The 23,005-nt window shown below is 37.1% G+C and overlaps 1 protein-coding gene across 1 annotated transcript in view; it reads right to left on the bottom strand.

The window, feature by feature from the left end:
• LOC101740012 (semaphorin-2A) overlaps positions 1-23,005 on the bottom strand; it is a 430,077-nt gene that overhangs the window by 402,522 nt on the left and 4,550 nt on the right. The gene's annotated exons all lie outside the window — the stretch shown is intronic.

Genomic DNA, 23,005 nt, shown 5'->3' with positions numbered 1-23,005 from the left:
ACAAAAAACGAAGAGAATTATTTCTGGAGTAATATATTGAATGCAATTCTGGCTTTGGCGCGAGTGGACTTAGAATGTACTATTAATATATAATAATATAATAATAATAATGTATTTTTTTCTCTTTGCGAACATACTTTTATTACACAATGTAGTTTAGTTGGATCTCATTCGTGAACATCACCGAAATACATCATCCATCAAAACCAAAGAAAGCATATTAGAAAAATTGGCTACATTAGTTGTTGCCTACGAGGCGTATTGCCTAATAGCAAGCTGAAATTTATATTAAAGGGAATGTTATTTTGGTATTCGACTTTATTTATTTTTTTCACATATTTTATTAGGGAATATCTCGAGTATAATGTTGTACGGGAATACGACCCTACCCATTTCATCACGCACACATGATTACGTACACGGCGTGCCATTTCTATTCCCATTTTCCCAAACACAATGAGTCATAGATTAAGAAAACGTACGCGTAGATACGGCGTCATACAACGTTTATTACGTACGCATGACGTAAGCGTACTACAATTAAGGAGACGGAAGTAAGACAGCCTGTATAAACATGTATATTTCTAAGTATATATGTCTATACAGGCCTTTAAAGTCGTCGTGGCCTAAAGGTTAAGACGTCCGGTGCATTCGTATCTAGCGATGCAACGGTGTTCGAATCCCGCAAGCGGGTATCAATTTTTCTAATAAAATAGGTACTTAACAAATGTTCACGATTGACTTCCACGGTGAAGGAATGACGTCGTGTAATAAAAATCAAACGCGCAAAATTATAATTTGCGTAATTACTGGTGGTAGGACCTCTTGTGAGTCAGCACGGGTAGGTACCACCACCCCGCCTATTTCTCCGTGAAGCAGTAATGCGTTTAGCTTTGAAGGGTGGGACAGCCGTTGTAACTATACTGAGACTTTAGAACTTGTATCTCAAGGTGGGTGGCGCATTTACGTTGTATATGTCTATGGGCTCCAGTAACCACTAACATCAGGTGGGCTGTGAACTCGACTACCCATCTAAGCAATAAATAAAAAAAATGTCCATAGAAAAATTTGACAATGTAAAATCTTGATTTTATCAAAAATTCTTCAAAATTAAGTACGCGAACGAAAATATAAGTTAAAGAATCAGACCTGCTTCTACTAATAACAGCACAATATTCAAATTATGACCAATTAGACTTTGGTCATTCATAACCGAAACGTCGTAAATGATAAATTGAAAATAATTAATCCGATATTAAACCGTAAAAATAGTTTTAATTGTGTCTACGACTCGCAAAGGCGGAAGACAATATTACGCTCAAGGGTTCACAAATAATAATAATACATTGTTAAACATCGTTATCTAAAACTGATAAGGATGTTTTGTTGCAGATACTATAATATGTTACATATAATAATATTATAATGTATATGTCTACTATTAAACATATTTTACTAATTATTTATATCCTGTTGTACATTTACTTGCTATTAAAATAAATAAAAAACAAAAATGATAGTTTTGAACATTTCTCCCAAAACGATACATCCGTGGTACATTTATGACTTTTTGCAGCAGTTTACATTCACTCCGTGTTTACGTTATTCGTTCCTCGTGACGTCAAAATCGATAAATCTACATATTAATAGACTGATGTAAATCAGATTTTCGGTATAAAAACAAGAGTTTTTTTTAATCGCTATTTATCAAGTACGGTAAATACAAATTAAGTGTCATATACTACGCAATTCCACTCTTCCCATTTTTATGTAGCCAAGATCCACACCAGCACACGAAAAGACTAAACGAAGAGGTTTTCATTTCGGGGGAGGTAAGGCTAATTTGATTTGACATCCCTAATAAACTCGAACAGAAGATAATGGGAATCGTATAAATTTAGGTTCCGATTTCCTACCCACTAAAGCAGGAGACATTAAGATCTGTGACACACTGTGACTTGTCGTAAATCATCAATTTACCCTTTGACGTGAATCAATGACATTCTGGCTTATAGCGGGACAATCGTCAAATAAGAAATTTAAGAGTTGAGTGAATCAAAGTGAGTGAAAATAATTAAGGTGCACAGGAGTATTGGAATAGTTGGGATCGACATTTCGAGCGATATCCAATTTCGCAGTTATTTTGAGGGCAAAGCCAAGTTGGCGTCAAAAATGCTGGGAGTCCTCAACAGAGAAGAGCGGTAGAAGTACCGGCGTGAAGACGCCTGGACAAAGACTTTTGCGTTAGAAAGCACAGGTCTGGGCCGGTGCTCCCAAATACCAGCTAGTTCCATTGAGGGCCTTTCGGATTGTCGATAATCCCATTCTCACGAATCGTTTGGAAACTCTGGGTCTGCGGAGGGACTTCAGTTCCCTCTGTATTTTGTACCGTGTGTTTCATGGGGAGTGCTTTGAGTTTTAAGCCATCATCTCGTCTTTACTATCGCCCCACCCGCCTTCGGAGTAAAGTTCACCCGTGTTACCTGGAACCACTGCGTTCAACCACAGTGCGTTTCCAGATATCTTTATTGCCACGTATAATCCGGCTTTGGAATGAGACCGTGGAGGTGCCACGGTGTTTCTCGAGCAAAAAAAGAACCATGTAATACATATTTTTGAAAAAAGACATTTGCCTCGACTTGTGAAAGCCTGCTTTTTTATTTGAGATCGTTTAAACCTCTTGTGCATATGGCAATCTCCATCCATATCTTGCCATATTAATCATATAGCGTACAATAACCCATGACGGTTTTTATAGTAATGTTTATTATCCTAGCTGATAAACGTGCCTCTGATATGGCAGGTCCCCTCCGTGACAGTAACCACCGCTGTCCAACCAACTATATTTCATCTTTTCAATGTTTTATCGCACGCCACGGACGAGGAAACTCGGACAATCCACGGTACTTTCGCGATTATACAAATAAAAACACTTTTATGTGGACCCTTGGGCTATTTGTTTAAAATGACCCTTTTGAAGTGTCTCGAACACGAATTTTCCTCACGCAATCCCCGGTGTGCTTATAACAAAAGTATATTCCAAACAGTTAACTTAGATGAGATTTAAACGTGTTTAAGAGTTACGAATATGTATATGTAGCAATTGAAATTGAAAAGTGTGAAGGGACTGTCTCCGAAACTGTAATAATGCTGGTGACTTCTGACAAGTTTTTTTTTTATAGCTTAGATGGGTGGACGAGCTCACAGCCCACCTGGTGTTAAGTGGTTACTCGAGCCCATAGACATCCACAACGTAAATGCGCCACCCACCTTGAGATACAAGTTCTAAGGTCTCAAGTATAGCTAGAACGGCTGCCCCACCCTTCAAACCGAAATGCATTACTGTTTCACGGCAGAAATAGGCATGCTGGTGGTACCCACCCGCGCGGACTCACAAGAGGTTCTACCACCAGTAATTACGCAAATTATAATTTTGCGGGTTTCATTTTTATTACACGATGTTATTCCTTCACCGTGGAAGTCAATCGTGAACATTTGTTGAGTACGTATTTCATTAGAAAAATTGGTACCCTCCTGCGGGATTCGAACACCGGTGCATCGCTTCAACACGAATGCACCGGACGTCTTATCCGTTAGGCCACGACAACGACAGATTACAAAGGCTCTCCATTGAAATATACTGTACTAACGTTTCTTGATGCAACTGAAAATCTAGTGATGCACTAGGTTAAAAGTTTCGCGATTGACGTTCAGTGACTGCATTTTGACTGGATGATTCACCAAATAGGAATTCGCTCGAAAAAGTGTTTATGCATTATATTTTTTTAATTTAGATGTTACTGACTATCGTTATGGCTTCAGAAATGCTCCTCTTAAACGCTACGTCTACATGTATTCTTACCTACTACGTGTAGCATTTATTTTCTGATGTGTTGCCATTGTTTCATCAAGGTAAACGTCAACAGGTTCCTGTTACGTCTTTACGAACGAATTTCAAAATAAATATTGTGTTATTAAAACAAAAGCGCCAACATAACGGTGGCGGCCATTACCATTTTGGCAGTCCCACATATCCCGAGCGGCCCCTCAGCGTGGACACCGCATAAGAGGTTCGGTCCCCGGCCCAAAAAAAGGCCCAAAACACGTCATTACGGATCCTCCCGATCCATTAACGGTGCTTTTAGGTACCTCAAGCACCGGTCACCGTCCTCGTCGAACCCGTTGCTTGCGAAGAAGGGCTCGACCAGCGAATTAACTCACAGATACAGCCCACTGAGTTTCTCGCCGGATCTTCTCAGTGGGTCGCGTTTCCGATCCGGTGGTAGATTCTGCGAAGCGCTGCTCTTGTTAGGGTCAGTGTTAGCATCACTCCGGTTTGAGCCCCATGAGCTCACCTACGCTAGCCTCTCAAGGCTTAGGTAGAAAAAAAAAAGTTCTTCTACTGTGCCATGAATACTCATTTTATTACTACGTATTTTTAGGTCACCGTAAGAGTCACAACGGCAGAGTAAACGGTAAAAATGATAATTTGTTTCACCAAAAAACGCCTATAGCATTTAATTTTAAACAGATTCCTTTGCATGCGAATAACCCGAGCACACCGCCGGTTGGTTACCAACATAGTTACGTGCACGCTACCCAATGATATACATGAATGAAGTGTCCGGCGGTAGGTCTTTTCATCGTTTATCGCGTGGCACGGCTGAAGGAGCTTCCACAATCGACCCGCACTCTATTCATGCTCAGGTAACCGGAGATGTTTTGAATCTATCTAAATACGGTACCCGGCTGCTAAATTATTTATCTTTGCAGTCATCTATGGGTGTATTACGAGGGACCACGATACACTAAAATTTAATTGGATCACGTTTCCATATCCTTGCACAACAGATGACCGTAAAAGATAAAGTCCGGGTTTCGTGGGAGATATAGCGAGAATTTTTGAAGATAACACGTTCCATTATGTATTGAATTCTGTATTATAAATCGTATATCGTCTTAAATTTTTATAAACTTCTAGTGTTCGCCTAAAGATCGAAATTTGACCACAATCACTGATACCGCAAGGTTTGGATTAATAAACAATTAAAAATTCACTGCATTTAAAAATAAATCAGCCAAACAGAGGATAAAACGGTACCGTACTGTTTTGCCTTTACGTACATAAATATGGATTCTTTTCGTCTAAATTATAATCGAAGCTAATTTATAATCAAATATCGTTTTTGTTGGCATTAATTCAAAATTAAAGTTTCAGCCGATCACAATTAAGATGGCTACTATAGTCCATGAACTCTTCTGTCCGCCACAAGGCCCAGAGTTCAAAATTGCATAAAAATAAAGAAAATGTCATACTCCAAACTAAACCACATAATTTATACGAATAAAAATAAGTATTTTCGTAAATAATTTAAAAAAGTAGATCAAAAAAACTTGTATATATTTTTGTTATAACATATATTAAAATTACTAAATATTATGCCGTATATTTATAGTATTTGACTTTAGGGTAAAAATTCATTATTTTTTACGCAATCTAATTAATCGTAAAATATTAATACATACTATCCAACTAAAAATAAAGAAACGGAAAATAAAATACTAACATAATTCAGAATAGAGATGAAATAAGAAATAGCGTTTCTTGAAAAATCTGCGCACATTCAGATGATTAATAGACTGGCTTTCCTGTTCTACGGGTACGGTCGTAAAAACAGTATTGACCTTATTGTTGCTCTATCGTTCACAATGCCGTCCTCAAGAGTTATTTAGAGATAGCTTTTATTGTGGCTGAACTCGGTTTGTGACTTGTGTTAGTTTTCACTTTCATTACAAATGAATTATGAACTAAATCCACGTTCTCGTTGTTCCGTTAGATTTCTCGTCTATCTACACCTACTAATATTATAAAGAGGAAAGATTTGTTTGTTTGCTTGTATTAAATAGGCTCCGAAACTACTGAACCGATTTGAAAATTTCTTTCTCTGTTTGGAAGCTACACTATTTCCGAGTGACATAGGCTATAATCTTTTTTTTAAAAACGTTAGGGTTCCTTACTAAAACTCCAATAATGTAACCCAAGGTGTCAAAAAATTACCTAAAATATTCTTTACATCGCGCGCCCTGCGAAAACTATTGATGATAGAATAAAATAATGTACTACGGCTTTGTAGAACACATTATTATTTACAAAAAGTGTCGCGACAGCATATGTCTAACTATTACAGTTTAGGTGTTCTTTTATTTAAAAAATAAAACAACGTCAAATATCGTTGAAATTTTTGTTAAAGACCCGAGCGGAGCCGGAGCGGGCCGCTAGTTAAAAATAAGAAAGGCTACTTGCACGATGGACTGCTAAAATAGTATTCGACAATAATTCAGATCTTAGGTATTCGATTATTAATGACGAATTAATTATGAATATTAAACAAATTATAAGACTTTAACAGAATAGGACAGTCAAGCGGCTGGTGGTTTATACTGGTGGTAGGACCACTTGTGAGTCCGCGCGGGTAGGTACCACCACCCTGCCTATTTCTGCCGTGAAGCAGTAATGCGTTTCGGTTTGAAGGGTGGGGCAGCCGTTATAACTATACTTGAGACCTTAGAACTTATATCTCTAGGTGAGTGGCGCATTTGCGTCGTAGATGTCTATGGGCTCCAGTAACCACTTAACACCAGGTGGGCTGTGAGCTCGTCCACCCATCTAAGAATTAAAAAAAAAAACGCTTATACTACTTTAAAAAACTGCGTATTCTAATTACAAAATCTCTGCTGACAACGAATCTGTAAAATTTTTATTGAGAGAATTCCTAATACCTGAAAGAAGCTATATAAATAATACTGTCAAGGGAATCCCAAGTACAATAGTCATAAATCACGTTTTAGGATGTTCCTATAATAACACCGCGTCTTGAATTTTAATTATTGACTCTGTCGGAAGATTCGGGACATCTTACGCTTTCCTCATATTCTGGGATGTTAGCACACATTGACCGGGTGCGTTCTACGGCACGACCCAAAATAGGATTGACGCAACCAGCAAAATAAAATACAAATTATTATAAGAGTTTAAAAAACTGTTTTTATTAAATAAACAGCAAAAAATCACTTGCCTATAATTCGGGTAACATTAAGATAATGTTTATTGATATAAAATTTAAACAGATGATCATAACGATTGAAATTCAGATGTAGAGTATAAAGTAGTTCTCGGAATGCATAGACAGTACAATGTGAATGCCTTGGTCCACCTCGAGGTACAAACCGATGTTAAAATTGCTTTAATGAATCAGCTGTTCTACACGTGTACGCAAGCGAACCTATTTGATAATGTCTGATCGCCGTTGCTTATAAATATCAACCACTCCAAGGGAACCATAACACGTGACATATAATTGAAGACTTTTTCATACCTCCTTCGTCAGATCATCACAAAGTCGACTTATAAATAGCAAAAACGATATTTATGAATACACTGTGGATGAATGCATTTGTTCCAGGTAGTCTATATATTAATACGTGAAGCAAAAACTTTGTATCCCTTTTTACGAAAATTGCACGGACGGAGGAGTATGAAATTTTGCACACTTATAGAGAATATAGAGAAGAAGTGCCCAATGCTAATATTTTTTTAAATAGTGCACAAAAGATACATTAAATCAATAAAGAAAACATTACACACACTACATACCATGTATTTAACGCACACACGCATGCATACTATTTATTGTCAAGCTTTTGTTCTTGACGTCTGTGGTCAAATTGAGAATAGATTAAATATTGTTTGTCTTTATTAATACATATATTGTACAAATTTACAATCCCAATTAATTATAGTCGAATTTCGACTACTGCGGGACCACTAGTAAGAATAAATTCTGTAAATCTGTAAATTAGTCGAGGGTAAAAAGGAAATGAGTCATCTGAGACAAACAGAGCATCCAGCTTTAGGTTAAATTATGAAACCGGAACCGTGTGAGATAACGAAACGACCTACAATATACGGTAAACAAAATTAAGAGGGTTTGATTTTGTTACACGTTTTTATTAAACGCTACACGGAAATTCGGTTTAAGCGGACTAACGAAAGTAATAAACCAGCGTAATGAACAGAAATTGCGGCACGATTTACTTAACACAAATTTAATGCGTCTGTAAAAAGCCGTTAATATTACACCGCAACATACTCTCTAGGAGACAATTTAATTCCGTTCAAATAAACTTTTAAACGTAACATTAGTTTTCAGAAGCTTGCGTGAGTTTCAATTTATGTTTGCCTTAAACAATTTAACCCGACATAATACAAAAGAAAACTATATTTAAAAACCGACCATAACAATAAAAGTAGCGGAAACCCTAGCTTGAAGTAGTAAATCATTTTAATAATTGATCCGGCTTGAAATATTCATGAAGTTCCATACTAAAGGTGCACCCAAAGAAAACGGATGAAAAATGCTTCGACCCTTCTAATATTTCACTACATCTGACCGTTTTTGATGATAGGACCTTAAGTTTGCATAACGTGGTAACACTCATGCAAACATTTACCAACTACAAGCACATAAGTTTCTGGTAACCTGTTTTTATTTGGTTACATTATTCGTTGTGTACTCTGAATATCTAGAGAAGTATTTTGAACAATTTTGAAGAGAGGTACTTAATTATTTTTTTTGTTAGTGTTATTATGTCATATATAGAGAGACGTTCGCTCGTCCAAAATTTTTTTATCGGAGCCCAATTTGCCTGGTGAGACATGTTTTCGAATTCTCTATTGTAATACAGTAAAGCTATTCAAAATATATGAATACTTTGAAGTAGCTATAGGAGAATAGTGCGGCCTACAAAATTCAGTGCTCACAGTTCCTCAATGAAAAATTCTTATTTTATTTTCCAGATAAACAATAGTATATGTGTGTGGCTCAGACCTCGACACTTAACCAAAACTCGAAAAGAATACGAGAAACCGTATCGTTTTGTAAATAACATGAACTTTTGTAGTGTTCGTGTTGGTAATTTTGTTTATTCAGAGCACAAGTACTAACATAACGCTCACAACATAGTATTAACACTGTTTATTATTGTTTTTAGAATGACTTCTAGCTTGATGAATAAGATATACTAATGTAGAATAACTCCATCGCAACGGCAACTTTTGTCCGACGCTTCAAATTTGCATTGACCTTGTAATGTTCCATAAACTCTCATAAGATAGTCCTACAGCATCTGCCAATAATAATAAAATTAAATTAAATTAAAAAAAACCGTTATTCCATGCAATTATATTATTTGTTATAGTGATGTTATATGCATAGATCCCTCTCAGATAAAGGCCTCCTCCAAAGATTTCCATTTTGTTTTGTCTCTGGCGACATAAATCCAGTGTAGTCCAGCAACTTTTCTAATGTCGTCCTCCCAACGCGTGTACGGTCTACCGACGCGCCGCTTGCTCTGTGGATCTCCCCATGCAGTTACTTAGGATGTCCATCTCCCATCCCCGAGTCGTGCTACGTGGCCAGCCCACTTAAATTTCAATCTTTGAGCATATTTCAGAGCGTCCACTGTTTTGGTTATGCTTGTTATCTTTGTATGACGGATTCTGTGTGTTTTTCTTATATTGAGAATGCTGCGTTCCATTCCCCTTTGGCATTAATTTATTTATCTGCCAGTAATAATGATCTACAAAACATTCAAGATTATTGGTGGCTATTTAAACTTCATATTTTGACAATATGGGTCTGGTATATAAATAATGGTATATACATATAATATAATATAACAAAGGTATATAGAATGTAGATACATTTCAAAATTCGTCTGCCCGTTTCAAACTTACATGCGGCGGAAGACTAGAATATTTGCAGCTGTCTCAAAGCAAATTCTTATGGGACCGAATTCTGACGCGCTTCACATGTACGAACGTGTCTATGAATACAATTCTGAATGCATTAAATAGGGTCTGTAGGGCATAGTGTTTTATAGAATAGTTTTATTGAGAAGTGATAATAGCCATTTCTTATAACAATTTCTTAAATTTCAAGCCACAAATCTATTGAAATAAGTCTGGAAAATGTGCTATTTAGAGGAATGTCAAGTAAGGAGATTATTTAAAGCTAGCACTAAAACCTTTTTGTAAGACAGTAACTGATGATAGAAAGCAATGTAAGAGCATATAGGGGTCTTACGCTGTGAAGTACACCGAATTGAGGGGTTATCTGTATTTTCTTTTTTTAAATCTGCCACAGAATATGCAGAATTTATGAAAAACTAATTTTCATGGTCCTTCTAGAGTAAAACTTCTCAAAGGAAACACAACGTCAGTGTCGCCCCCGCCTCAGGTGTTCGAAATCTCAGTTGCATTAGAATAACTGAAATCCCACTTTTCAGACCGGAGCACGAAGGTACGGTGGCAGCAAAAGACAACCAATGAAACTGCAGACACATAACACGCCATAGCTCCAGGAAAATAAGCCTCTACATTTAGTATTCCCAAAATCGTTCGATTTAAATTTAAATTATGACTAGTACAGTGCATAGTACGTGCCCTTAAAATTTTATACTGTTACGCGCTGGGGTTCGGGATAAATAAAATTCCACCAAAGTACCACTAAAAACTGTATTCAGCACTTAGAACACTTAGAACGCTTCACAAACACTTTAACATTCTCAATTCGCTTCTTCCACTTCGCTTCAGGTGATCCGTTCGCTGTTTCGCTTCGACTAGTTCCGATTACTAGCTGACTGCGTGCCATCTCTGCAACGCTTTTATAGCTGATACCACATCTTCAGAATTATCAAGAACATTCCACACATTTCTAGTATTGTGTTTCCGCTATCTGACAATAGATGGCGTTGTAGTTCTCGAGCGTTCTAGGTGCTACTAGATTCTTCGATATTCGTTCGACTGTTCGGCGATAGATAGCGTTACTCTTACCGGCTTAAGAATACTATAAGAGTGAAAACCAAGTCAGTAGGCCATAAACTCGAGAACGAGAAAGAATTCCACCAAGTCATTCTGATTTGTGTAACTATAATTTTAAATGAAAACTTAACGTCATAATGCTCTTGCATCTTTTCCTCAGTGCTCACCTTTTTTTTTTTTTTTTTTTTTTCCACAGGAGAAAATCGCCGGATCCCCACCCGCGCGGCAGGTGGGGTATGTGGGAGTTGAACCTCACTAAAAACTCCTGCCGCTCACAACCGGCGCCCTACCTCGGACCGGGCCGGAGCCCAGTCGGGGCTATTGAAACGGCGGGACAGGGTTGACGCAGAGCACATTACATCCATCCCACCGTCCCACGGACGCCGGACCGGTGGCCGCCAGCGAAACGACCACCGGTTCCCTCGTTCAGCGGGCCGAGAGCCCGCTTTGATGGCGCCGCGTTACACCTTCCCCCAGAGCGGTCGGGGGAACGCGGTCTACCATCACCCATTGCGGGTGAGCGTGCAGAGCACGCCACCCCTCGTCTGGGTCCCTCCCCGCACAAAACGGGTGGGACCCCTAGCTCTTAGGGGGCCAGGTCACGGATACGACCCCGGTCCCGACCCCCTGCTCGGCGGCGGCGGGTTTCTGCGTAGTGAGGAGAGCTTTCCCTCACTCGCCCCGCCGCCTCCTTCTGCGAGATGGTGCACTCGCAGAAGTCGAGCATAGCCTTCCATGACTCATCGCTGCCAAGCATCGACGCCACGACGCCAGGCAGCGACAAGTCAGGTCCTATCTTTGCGACCAGGACACGGCGCTGCACCTCCCAAGCGGGGCAGACAGCGAGCGTATGCTCCGCCGTGTCCAGGTCGTGTCCACAATGGTTCAGTGCTCACCTTAGATAGAAGACGTATCTTAGAGGTGCGATTATATCCCTTTATACATATATACAATAGCGACCTTAGTGGACAATTAAATTTTTACTGGTGGTAGGACCTCTTGTGAGTCCGCGCGGGTAGGTACCACCGCCCTGCCTGTTTCTGCCGTGAAGCAGTAATGCGTTTCGGTCTGAAGGGTAGGGCAGCCGTTGTAACTATACTGAGATCTTAGAACTTATATCTCAAGGTGGGTGGCGCATTTACGTTGTAGATTGTCCATGGGCTCCAGTAACCACTAACACCGGGTGGGCTGTGAGCTCGTCCACCCATCTATCTAAGCAATAAAAATAAAAAATAATAAAAAATCTTGATAATTATCTACGGATGCAGGTAAACTCTAAATAAATAAGAAATAAGTTTTAGTAAAAAGTGAAAATTTTGCAAAAGCAGCATGAAAACCACTGGCATTTATACTTCTTAAAATTTTCAGTGGCAATTGGACGACTACGAACAAAAGGGTCCGAAAAAACCCGAAGTTGTCTAACACTGGGTGAGTTGTGTGCCCACCACTCATACTAAAATTATAAACGCGAAAGTAAATTTGTTTAACCTACTCAATCTAAATCCCGAAAATTGCACATAAGTTGTCAGCGATATAAAAAAAATATATACGTCATCTAGAAAGAATTACTATTCCGGAGAGATTATTTTTTCAACATTAACGTGGGCGCCGCGTGTGAAAGCTAATAAAAAATAAAGATTACCATAATTTTCATATTCATTTTGTTTGCGATTTTAATACTAAGTAGTCAATTAGAAATTCCGATTCTTCGTATAAAAAACTGAAATATGAAAATGTACATTTAAATAGAAAAATTAAATTATAAATGAATTGTGTGTAATAATTCGTGAGCTGTCGTAGAATATTATAAACGTCTCCTGGAAATGACGCGATGAATAATTAATTTGCGATCTAAATGACAATGCTTTCCAAATTGGAACGTTCAGTAGGTATTCCCTTGAAACATAAAATTTTCATAATCTACGCAAAATGATACCAGACTACAGTTTACATAACTTACTACTACTACTAACTACTTAACAAATTAAAACATTGTAGTTGTGTCTATTATTATTATTTTTTATTTATTTTTTATTGCCCTTGTAGGCAGACGAGCATACGGCCCACCTGATGGTGAGTGGTTACCGTCGCCCATGGACTTCAGCAATGCCAGGGGCAGAGCCAAGCCGCTGCCTACCGCAATTACGATAATATCCAATTTATTTTAACTCCCAAACTGAATCTTAAATAAGCTCAACGAAAAACACGAAATTGAAAGAATCCAAGATGATAATTAACTCAATCGGATATTATAAGAGTTGCATCTAAGTAAGTGTTCCAAATGAAAATATCTATTCTAATCAAAAACTTCATTAATGTAAACGACATTACTGAGCCATATTACAAAGCCACTCACAAAACAATAGGTATTGCGTCAATGAACTGTATAATAGAATACGTACATTATGTCAGTAACGAGATACGTAACATCAAATAGATGGGAAGGGTACGCATGTAAGGCGCAGGTGTCACCGAAATTCATGTGCTGTTTGTATTGCTAATGGCGAGCCGACTTGGAAGGAAATGAGGGGACAAACTTTATAAAACCTCACTTAAACTAAAATTTTATGTTACGCAATGAAGTAAAATTTTATATTTTCTCTTATTGTGATATTATATTTGCTTGTAACAACATTAAAGGAAAACGGAAGTGCTATGTTTTTTTTTCTTCTATATAGTATCGATGAACTTAATTGTAATATTGATTCGCGTAAGAATAACATGATGAACTTCAAATGAACTTAAAAAGAATGAGGACTACGGTACGGATACACTATCCTGAGGTGTGGGGAGTAGATGTTGTTGATTGAAACACGTATTGTCTGTACGACGACTTTTATTACTACTACTGACTACTGACTCACACACTACAATCCAATCGCATCTGACCAGCAAACCATCTTCAATAGCAGCTCAGCTATCCGAAAAGGACCTTCACCTCAAACACGAGAAACTTCCATTCGTCGCTACCCATGCCTAGTATATGCCACTCTTGAACCGCAGGGATACGATATCTTTTCTAAATTTTTTCCCTACCAAATCGATGGCAGCCTAAGGGGCTATTACAACTACGTGCAGACTGGTAGGTGAGCTTAATCTGAGAAAATTGCTAAGACTACCCCTAGCAAGAGCAGTGTTTCGCTTAATCTACCATAAGACCGGAATCGCGACCCACTGAGAAGATCCGGCGAAAACTGAAGGGGTTGTATATATGTGTCTATAAGCTTGTTTGCACGTTGAAAATTTCGTTCTATCCGACGAGTCTAACGAGAACATTTTCTAACTTCATCGAGCCTACGGCAGCGTGGCCGCCCGACAGGTTGTTTACTGCACAAACCCAGCAAATGTACTGTCTTCACCGCACTGTCTTCCTCTATGCTTTCAAGATGATCTAGCCCGCACAAGCAAGAGACATCACACTGATTACATAGAAATCTTTTTCAGCTGGCAAAAAAATCCAATAAAATTCAATTAAGTTGTTGTTGAAACGTTTTCTATATTGAAAGTTGAATAATTTATCTGTTTTTTTTTATCCCTAAATTATTTTTCTGCTCATGTAAACTTTAATAAAAACAAAATTATAGCATTCAACGGAGGTTTCAATGACAATGTTTACACCGTCTACAACATTACACCATCAATTTGTTTATTATGAATTTCACATGTCACCCCTAATGGAAAGAAAGCATATGCTTAACACGACGACACCTTGACCCGAATCACTTAAACACCAAACAATATTGTAATAACAGCGCGAATGTTGACGTTATGTCTAATTGTCTTCTTTTATTTAGATAGTTTCCGTAGTATTTTATATTTTCTTCTAATAGGAGTTATTCGATTAATATTATTGTTGGTTTAGACTATTAATGGCTTTCACATAAATATCAGTATAGATTAAACGAATAACCTTTTCGGCTTACTTATAAACTTATAGTTTATTTCCTATTATGGCTTCAGAAATAGTTCTAAAATACCCTGAAATCTCAGTGAAAGGACAAGAAGTCATTTATTTGTAAAACGAAAAACTGTACAGAACGGAATTCTCATCATTCCTGATCTAAATTCGTTCAAAGCGGCAATAAACTTAAACACCCTCTAAAATCTATCGCCCAAAAGTCCCGAAACTCTATAAACTTGAGTTATGACCGCGCTAAGGATTTAAGTTAAGAAGATTGACTTTATTCGTTAGCCCATTTCAGTAAGGGTAGCCATTAAAGAGGTATTCTTCACAAATGGTGCTATCGGAACTTAGATAAAGAACTGAAGTGTATAGTTCAATTATCTGCCACCCTCGCTAACATAGCGACCAAATTCAGCCCATAATTATTTTATGATAGGAAAATACCACAGTTTGAGGCGTATGAATATTATGTGCGGGCCGCAGTTTAGGTCAGTACCTAAACGGTTTTTATGTTCCTTAATTTTTGTATAATTCAAATTGAAAACACAAACTATACTGGTGGTAGGACCTCTTGTGAGTCCGCGCGGGTAGGTACCACCACCCTGCCTATTTCTGCCGTGAAGCAGTAATGCGTTTCGGCTTGAAGGGTGGGGCAGCCGTTGTAACTATACTTGAGTGAGACCTTGGAACTTATATCTCAAGGTGGGTGGCGCATTTACGTCGTAGATGTCTATGGGCTCCAGTAACCACTTAACACCAGGTGGGCTGTAAGCTCGTCCACACATCTAAGCAACAACAAAAAAACTCATTTCTATACATATGTATGTACATATACAAACACATTTTTAGTGTCTTAAAACTTTATTGTAGAGCAGTGCAGTGTAAATAAATCATGTTACTTTTGTAGAGTCAAAATATCCTAAGATTTTTTTTATACTCAATGACATTTACATGATAGTCGTGTCTTTAGCTCTACCAATATGAAATGTGTAATTCACAAAAAATAAGACACGTTCCATTTTTCTAGATAAACAGTTTCTTGTCAATCTCTAGTCTATAAGCTACCATTCGCCTTGTATATATCCTTTGGTATGTGTAATGACGAACTAAGGAACAGATTGTCGCACTTATTATGGCCCGGACTATGTCATTTACAATGATACCGTGTATCCTAACCGTATTCATATTTTTTTACGTAATTGAGAAATAAACATCCAAATATACGAACTTTATACGTATTTTAGTATAGGTTATAGTAAGTGTACATGAATAAGTCTAATCGCTAATTCCGAGAGGAAGCAGTTATGTCTTCCGATTTTAAGTATAAGATAGCCATTATACAATTCAGTAAAGACTTGCATCATGATTTCGAACTTAAGAACAAAATGAATAGTCTTCTAGTTTGTAAATTCTAGTTATTAAAAAGCAAACAGCTTTTTTGTACTATATTTAAAAATTGGTTAAAATGTTTATTTATTTATTTATGTAGACACAGAAAAGAGGACATAATACAGAGTAATAGGAAAATTATGTACAAAGGCACTGTAAAATGTTCCAAGCAGTCTTTCCATTTTTTTATTCCCTTTGATTTTAAAAAGTTCCCGAGACGTTATATACAACATTATAATAAAAAAGGCTTTATATCAAAACGGACTAAACATTACGATACCGAAATTTGTTTCGACTCGATTTCGAATACGGTAAATATTATTTTGAAAAAATAAATACGCGTGTTAGTTAATAGAGCCATAATAAGAAACACCGAAAAACTTATGCACGAAATTTAAATAGCTTTCAGAAAAACAAACAAAAAATATTTATAAAACAAACATTGAACCAAAACGAAAACGGAAGCGTACTATATCAAAGTAAAGGGCACTATTTCTGTATGTAGATTCTGTGAAAAGGGATCCGTTAAACATAAAACTGGGAATCAGGAGGCTCACGGAACTCTCAAGGAGCGCAATCATACAGGCCCTCGCACACTAAATCATGCAATAAATTATCGAGCATGAAATATTCAAAACGCCTCAGCATACATACGGCTGTGAAGAACAATGGAAAATTTCGCCTTACAATTTCTTGTAGGGTTGCTCCGATTCAGATTCGACAGATGGACAGGTGATGTTGGGGCGTAGCTACATACTTGATATGTCTTCCTGTGAAACATCCATAACTGAGACAACAGATCTAAAACATCGCTGCTTAGCTTAATAGGAAAAATGCTTGATAATACAACAGTTACTTTTGTTGAAAAATAACCATGTAATTGATTGGTTGGTTTTTTTTTTAATTGTATTTTTTTGCTTGTTTTTTCCTTTATTGTAAATATTTTTATTTATTTAAAAAAAAGAAAATATTTGAGAAAAAAAAAAGCCCGTTGAGTTTGTTTCGCCGGTTCTTCTCAGGACTGGCTTTTTTTGGAACCGGTGGTAGAGTTAACATTGTTATTTATATTTTGACATTCAACAAGTGTGTCATACTGACATCTAAGTTGAAATAAATGATTTTGAATTTGAATTTGAATAAGTCGAAACATTCCGCATGACTAAAACGCATAGTCGCTGCTAACACAACAAAAAATGTTGATGCAAAACTAACCCTTATCATCCCATCTGTAGGCATATTTGATTCCTTTTTTTATTTAAAAATAACATCCAACATCCCTGTTTCAATTCACTTCGGCTACGAACGAGTGCTTCAGGCGCGTTATTTCTCAGTCATTCAATCGCCGCTCCAATGCGTTTAATGATCGGCAATTAACTCTTTTTCGCACTACATAAGTTTACATCTAGTTTGGATAAAATAAAATTTAAATTTTACATTATAAGTTTCGTTATTTTACCTTTTTAACAGCTTTTAAGCAACTCCAATAAAAAATTCAATATGATGTAAATCCATTAAAGTGAAAATTTGAACAAACATAATCTCATCACAACCGCTTTCATTTGAAACATGTTTCTCTTGACCTTTAAAGTCTTTTAAAAAAAAACTTTTATGCTAATAAAGATACATTATTCTGGTACTATTATATAATTTTTGGAAAGGAAAAATATATCAAATAAATTTTGGACTAACTTCGGAAAAAATTCTATGAATTTACGAATACATCACTTTGACGCTATCATAAATATTAAATATCAGTCATTTCAATATACTAGAGGTCCCGCAGTAGTCGAAATTCGACTATAATTAATTGGAATTGTAAGTTTGTACACTATTATGATTGTATTTTATACTTCTATAATCACAAATTTCGCCAAGACTACACTATAAAAAATATTAACAAAGACAAACAATATTTAATCTATTCTCAATTTGACAACAGACGTCAAGAACAAAAGTTTGACAATAAATAGTATGCATGCGTGTGTGCGTCAAATACATGGTATGTAGTGTGTGTAATGTTTTCTTTATTGATTTAATGTATCTTTTATGCATAATTAAAAAAAAAAATTGCATTGTGCACTTCTTCTCTATATTCTGTATAAGTGTGGAAAATTTCATACTGCTCCGTCCGCGCAATTTTCGTAAAAAGGGATACAAAGTTTTTGCTTCACGTATTAATATATAGATAAAATCTTGAGACAGATGTACCGTTTACATCATCTATTTCCATTTAGACGACTACACAAACATATCAAACACGATTTGCCAGTACTCGAAGTACCGTATCCTAATGACAGACGATGGATCGATCATCCTCGCTCATACAAAATAAATTGAATTCTAATTTTCAATTTCAATAACAATGGGCTCAAACACTCCAGTGTTAACACGATCTTCAGTCCTACGATATTTTTTTTCATGTCCTTACTCGAAATACGAATCGTTTATCTTAAAAATGTACGGTGGATTTTGTTTGTTTACTGATTGGTTTTTTTTTTTCTTCTCATATAATAGGCGCTAAAGTGATATTTTTGAACAAATTGCTAAGATTTCAATTGATCACACACCATGAAAACTTTTCGTGTATTCGGAGCAACGGATATAATTAAAATAGTTTTATTTCTTTATATCTAGAACTCGCGAAAACCCAAATCAATATATTATTTCAAACGAATAAATCACCTTACTGTAATTAGACATGTTAATAAAGGTATATTAACAAAAGCGAAGTTTCCAGAAAATCAATAAAAGATCTTCTTAAAAGGACCAAAGAAAAAAGAAAATCAAACTTTAACCAAACCTAAAAGCTTTTTACAAATATATTGGGGGATTTACTCAAGAAATGGCGAACAAAATGACAGAAACAACCCTTCAAAATACTAACAAACAATAACCGAGTGTTTCTGTCGAAGTGTAAGAACTCATGACAGTCTTGAAAGTGTTGATTGTTCGCTGTAAAACAACTTAAATTACTTTTTTTACTACAGAACGGGGTTCTTCTCGTAAAGAGCTTAGAAGTTTACAGACTATTATTGCTTAAGAAAAGAAAGTTACACTATTAAATGTTTTCAATTTTAATAGCTTTTCGTTCCCCGTCTTCGTAATAGAGTTATCTTTTAACTTTCTTTAATTTGTTATGTCACAAGCTACTACCAGTTAGCTATAAGCCTTACTTTAATTCTTAGAATTACATTCGTTCTCAATTATTATACAAAAGTTTGTGTAACAAAACACTGAAAAAAGTAGTTTTTATAGAAAAAATACTATTTACATACATAATTAACGAACTCACTGATATAAAAAGTTTGGGTCAAACGAACATAGTTTTATAGTTCTGTAACCTCATTATTATGTATACTAAGAATTATTAAGATTTAAAAATGTTTATTACGATAACAATTTACAAAATATTTAGTATCTAAATAATTCGAATATCCATTTTGCTCATATATCTTAATTGATATTACTTGACTGTCCTGAACAAACCTCCATTCACAAAACAAGGTAGTAAATAGTTATTTGACGCGTTTTCGGCGTCACATACGATCCGTAGATCGTAAAGCCCTCAGGCTCTGTGGGGTCATGAAGGCTTCAGGGGTGGGGGAAGGCAATAAGTGCCCCCTTCCATTTCACCGGCTCTTTAACTCGGGTGCACTGATTTGATAACACAGTTTGTTTCAAGTGCCACTTGCGACGGCCATCATTTGAAGATGATTTTTTTTGTAAATAGAATTTCGTTACAATATATTCTACAGAAGTGCGTTTTAATTAACGATACTGGAGTTTAGAATGATTGGATTGGATTGGATTGAATAATTGGTTTTATTTCGTTTCCATTAATAACAAAGAGCTTGTAATCCGTAAGTCTTAGAGCGTAATAACTAAGAAAACCCAGTAGAAGTAGGAGGGCCAACTCTACTTCAATCAGACACGCGACCACTCCAGCGATGTCTGTTCGACGAAAAAACCTCCGAAAACGGGTCTACATCGACAATTACATTTGGCGGCTTGTGAAGCAGCCCAAACGGTATCGCTGGTGTTGAGAGACACCTTGCTGAACCAGAACGGATCTGCCTAGTTGAAAAGCCATGCACAGCCAACCGATCGCTCTTAAGTATAATCTCTGCGGCACCTTAGATTGCCTTTGCGGAGGCCTCGGTAATCCCTGATAGTCCAAAACCAGATCACTAAGAGCGACCACCTCTCATAGATTCCCCTTGAGAAGGCGTCAGCCCTTTTCTTCTCCCAGCTCAACGACAGATAATCAGTGCGGAAAAGAAAAGTCCTTTGTCTCACAGTCCGCCGCCTTCTTCTGTAAAATTTTGGACTGGCCAAAGCATTGTCTTCCAAGATTTGTTGCTGCCAAACTTGAACGACTTCTCGGTATTAATACGGATCGTTTTAATATAATAGTTAGTAGTTCGCAGTTCTTGTTAGCGGCGGCCAAGATAAGGGCGTTATCATGTCGCATTGCTGTTATGAAGTAACTGTTTCTATTGACTTACGGATGGGTTCGAGATACAAATTGTCGTGATGGTCTACATTCTCACGTACCGTACTGCTCCAACAGCTAAACCAAGAGAGCCAGATAGAAGAGCTTGCGGACGTCGATCTTGATCTGGAGCTTGAGGAAGGAGATGATAACATCATCTCGTTTTACCATCGCACCGCCCGCCATGGGAGTAGAGTTCATCCATACTACCTGGAGCCACTGCGTTCAACTACAGTGCGTTTCCAGATATATTTTTTGCCACGTACCATCCGCCTTTGGAATGAGCTCCTCTCCACGGTTTCCCGGGCGCTATGACATGTTCTTCTTCAAACGAAGCTTGTCGAATGTATTAAGCGGTAGGCAGGTGCTTGGCTCTGCCCCTGGCATTGCTGAAGTCCATGGACGACGGTAACCACTCGCCATCAGGTGAGTCGTATGCTCGTCTGCCTACAAGTGCAATAAGAAAAAGTTGGTTTCATGCGTAAAATTAAGGAAACAGTTAACTTTAACTATTTTTAGTTAAATCAATAGTGACGTTGCGCCGACATATACATTACATTAAAATAATACGTAAAAAAATTCCTGGTGAGGATTTATACATCAACTATGTTATGATTATATTTTAGGTTATACAGTACATTAATTTTACTTGAAATTAAGAAATGATTCGAAATATCCCTCAGCAGTAGACCGCTACTTGGTATTACTTACTCATGTCCAAAAATGCCGATGACCACTCACCATTCGAAAAGCCGTAAGGTAGTCTACCTTCACAGACAATTAAAAATAATAATGAAACTTTTCATTTAATTAACAATAATTATTACGGGATCACATTCTTCACTTTGCCTCATACTTTGTTGTTTGTTTGTTGATTACATTGTTCGCTGAAACGTTAATTAAGTTGTGGTTCATTTATTCTAGCACTTAACGTGACATTGAAGTCGTCGTGGTCTAACGGATAAGACGTCCGGTGCATTCGTGTTGAGCGATGCACCGGTGTTCGAATCTCGCTGGCGGGTACCAATTTTTCTAATGAAATACGTACTCAACAAATGTTCACGATTGATTTCCACGGTGAAGGAATAACATCGTGTAATAAAAATGAAACCCGCAAAATTATAATTTGCGTAATTACTGGTGGTAGGACCTCTTGTGAGTCCGCACGGGTAGGTACCACCACCCTGCCTATTTCAGCCGTGAAGCAGTAATGCGTTTCGGTTTGAAGGGTGGGGCAGCCGTTGTAACTATAATTGAGACCTTAAAATTTATATCTCAAGGTGGGTGGCGCATTTACGTTGTAGATGTCTATGGGCTCCAGTAACCACTTAACACCAGGTGGGCTGTGAGCTCGTCCACTCATCTAAGCAATAAAAAAAAAACGTCAAGATCAGTAGTTCATTCACATTGAATCAACAGGCTATAATAATTCGCTCACTATCCGCTCGTTCTTTTAATGCAATTATTTGTCCAATTTCATGTCTCCAATTGGATGGCAGCTTTCGCATTACCTTGTCTATGTGCTACTGTCAAATACTTTTGTGATTTAATCTCGAATTTATTATATCTCTTTTATATTTTGACGTTTATGACGTTTTCATTACTTTATAGTTTTCATTATTACAAATATATATCGATCGGTAAAAATAAACGCTTAGTATTTGAAACGCCTATATTTATTTATACACGCAACAGTATTTTTTTTTACTGGTGGTAGGACCACTTGCGAGTCCGCGCGGGTAGGTACCACCACCCCTCCTATTTCTGCCGTGAAGCAGTAATGCGTTTCGGTTTGAAGGGTGGGGCAGCTGTTGTAACTATACTTGAGATCGTAGAACTTATATCTCAAGGTGGGTGGCGCATTTACGTTGTAGATGTCTAGGGGCTCCAGTAACTACTTAACACCAGGTGGGCTGTGAGGTCGTCTACCCATCTAAGCAACAAAAAAAAATTGGCAGCATACAAAACCTAATTGCTAAAGATTTTCCTATTTGAATCATTTTTATTATAGTTTGATCTCACTGACAGTCCTGAAAATATAACAATCAGTTTTGGCCTTACAGATCATATAATTTTTTTAGAATAAATTCTGAACGAAAATCATTTAAGATTGAATATGATTTGGTCGATGTTTCAACGCAAGAATGGTTCGGTCAAATATATTGACTTTGTTGGAACGCAACTGCAAAATTCAACGTGTTAAACTCAACGATTGCCGAATGCTTCTGACCTCTCCAATTTTACACGCCCGTATTTATGCACTGAGCTTTCCAGTTGTTGATTTACCGACCTATATTTTACACAGTTTTCAGTATCGTGTGGAACTATTGTTAAATTG

Source organism: Bombyx mori, chromosome 18 (genome assembly GCF_030269925.1).
Source record: "Bombyx mori chromosome 18, ASM3026992v2".
In the NCBI taxonomy this organism is placed as follows: Eukaryota; Metazoa; Arthropoda; class Insecta; order Lepidoptera; family Bombycidae; genus Bombyx; species Bombyx mori.
The sequence above is the reverse complement of the archived record's forward strand: the minus strand, read 5'-3'. Positions and strand labels throughout refer to the sequence as shown.